We start from the raw sequence: 3,172 nt of genomic DNA, 5'->3' as shown, positions 1-3,172 counted from the left end.
ATCTATTAATTAAACTATACGCTTAATTTAATTAAACTTAAACCATGTCTTTATGGAGTTATTAACTCTTTTAATTAAACACTTTAATTAATTTAATGAAGTCCATAAAGTTTGAATTTTAGCTTTTAAAATTCTAAGGGTTCAATTTGGAATTAAAGTATACATGAAGAGTAACTTTACAAATTCCAAAACTTGAGGGCAAGTTTGAAACTATTCAAGACTTTTCATTTCATAACTTATGAGTTTTATGTACATTAAAAATGAAGACTCTTCAATTTTATGTAACTCCTTATCTTTTAATGACATCTTTTAAAGAAGTGACTCTTTAACATCCATAACTTGAGGACAAGTTATGGAGTCATAATACTATTTAATGAAAAAGACTCTTCACTTTTATGTAACCTATGACACTTTTATGAGTTTTAAGATTCATAAATATGACTTTTCATATAACTTGAAGACAAGTTACAAAAACATATTTTATGAACTAACTCTAGATTAATTTGGATCAAAAACAACTAAAACACAATTTTTTTCATTAATCTAAACTAACTCATAAATCAAGGAAACATAAAAAAACTTTTGGTAATCCATAATTTGAGGACAAGTTATGGACTCCTTACAATTTCATTGAGATCAAGAATTATAATAACAAACGATTTGCACATAATTCCTATGATCTACCAAAACTCATAAGCATGAACATTCACAATCAACAATTTTCAAGAATTACATAAACATATATAAACTTGAAACTTTGATTATAGCATTGAAATTGGTTTAACATAATCATTACCACATTAAAAACAGGTTTTATAAGACCAAAACAGTCAAAGGTAATGATTCTAGACCAATTCCAGCACCAAAACTCGAAGATATGCTGTTTGGGGGTCCAACTCGTCAAGTGCACGAACCAACTCGGCGAGTTGGATGCATTTTGTCTTGGACTCGTCGAGTCCATCAGTGAACTCGGCGAGTCCACTGTCCCAGCAGCAAAAAAACTTCGATTTTAAGCAGTTTGCATCAAGTATTAGTGAAAACAAGCCTAGGCTCTGATACCACTGTTGGGTTTTGAGCATTCTAACACTCCTATGGTGTACATGCAACCCTAAATACCTTGGATCTATGTTTTCTCTATTATACATGCAAATATCAATTTCCAAGGTATTTATCCTAACTAGCATATTATGAAGTACAAGTAATATAAAAACTAGTAGAAATACATACCTCTTTGTTGGTGCTTGATTCCATGGAGCTCAAGAGCCTAGTGCCCCAAATGTGACACCTCAAATGGTTCACACAACATCATATGCACTTGGAATAACTTAGAGAGAAAGTAGAACACTTCATGAAATCGGTTTGCCCTCTTCATGCATACATGATGGCCGATTTTGCAAGAATAAGATGCTTATATAGTTTGTCACAATTAGGGTAAACCCTAATTGTCATGGCTTTCCATTTCCTTGGATCCATGGGTTCAAATACACCATGGAGCATCCATGGAGCATCCTATGGGTTTTGGCCCAACTTGATAATCCATGGAGCATTAGCCCACTATATACGTATGGATGATTTACACAATCAACCCATATATTTAATTAGTCTTCTTTTGATCACTTAATTAATTCTAAATTAATTCTTGATCAATACTAATTAAATAATCTTATTAATATATTAGAACTTATAATATATTAATAAACCTTAAGTGTTATTTCTCTCATTTTAGTCTATCCAAATGCACGATGCCATGCAACCCAAATGGACCATGCCGGGTCGGGTCAAGTATATACCAATTATAGTTATGGACTTAGACACTAATCCAACAACTAAAGACGGAACCATCGAAGTTGCTTCTACTTTTCCTGGATATCAAGAAGGTGAGATAAAAAGATACAATGATGAATGGTGAATAAAAGTGATTAATGTATTAGTTATAAAGATTTCAATTTTGGTGATTTTTTGAGCAGTTATTAAGGATAGAAACCTCAAATTCTTGACAAGAGTTGTTGAATAAGCATACAAAGGAGTTGATTGTGGTGATGGAGGCCCTTTTGAGGCAGTGTTGGTTCGCAATGATGAAGTTGTTGTGAGTTTCCATAAAATGGTTCTAAAACACACTAGCCCAATTGCACATTCTGGAGTTACGACAATTAGAGAGGTTAGCCTCTTATAGTTTAATGGTGTTGTGCTGTGTTTGACATACATTATACTGAGACTTAAACAAGAGCTTGATTTTGTTGCATATTGACTATTATATTTTATTTATGTGTCTTAATTTTTATATTTTCTTTTATCTCAGGCATGTAAAAAGTTAAACCAAATCGAGCTCTCAGACTTTGAGATATACGCCTCGTGTGAGCCTTGCCCAATGTTCTTCGACGCCATTCATCTTTCAAGAATAAGGTTCTCTTTAAATATTGAATTTCATATATTCATGTGAAATTTTGATGATTTTTAATTATTTTTTAATGTTTATTTTTTGTTTGTTTGCAGAGTTAGTTTATGGAGCTAACGTGTTTATGGAGCTAAAGTTGACCCAACAATTGCAATTGGATTTGATGATTTTATTGTGAATGCATTGAGAGGCATTGGATTCTATCTGAAGGATAATTTGGAGATTAAAAAAGTATATGGGAATGGAGCAATGATTGTTGAACAAGTATTTGAGAAAACCAAAGCCAAATTTGCCATGTATTAATTGATCTTAATTTGCATATTTCTAACTTTGTAATTGTTGAAAAATTTGTTGCACTACTTCATGTTTACTGCTTATATGATTAATAATGGTATAAATTCTGATGTTATAAATGCTCAATTTCTCATACATAAGTTTTCTTAGTGTTAGGTGGTATTTCTTAAAATGGCATTGAAGGAACATACCACTAAAAAGATGAATTGCATTATATGAATATACCCTTTGTTGAAGTTTTCTGAAATTGAGAATTTTCCATTTTGTTGAAGGTTTTTAAACAAGAATTTTCCAAAAATGGAGTTTTTTTGGAAATGAATTGTTCAATAAACAAAATGCATAAAAGACATACCCATGTGTAAGTGTGCAACTTTCACCTTTTTTAAATATACGTGTATATGAGTGAGATAAATAAATATATGATGGCATTAAAATTTTGAACTTTTTAATTAACTTAGTGTTGTTGATACATCATTGGTTAAG

At 31.2% G+C, this 3,172-nt stretch overlaps 1 pseudogene; it reads left to right on the top strand.

Annotated features, from left to right (window-relative positions):
• The first annotated feature begins 1,801 nt into the window (after positions 1 to 1,801).
• Positions 1,802 to 2,698, top strand: LOC145157006 (guanosine deaminase-like; annotated as a pseudogene).
• Positions 2,699 to 3,172: the final 474 nt, after the last annotated feature.

The sequence above is a fragment of the Lactuca virosa genome, chromosome 2 (assembly GCF_052849685.1).
Source record: "Lactuca virosa cultivar CGN04683 chromosome 2, Lactuca_virosa_CGN04683_v6, whole genome shotgun sequence".
NCBI lineage: Eukaryota > Viridiplantae > Streptophyta > Magnoliopsida > Asterales > Asteraceae > Lactuca > Lactuca virosa.
The sequence above is the reverse complement of the archived record's forward strand: the minus strand, read 5'-3'. Positions and strand labels throughout refer to the sequence as shown.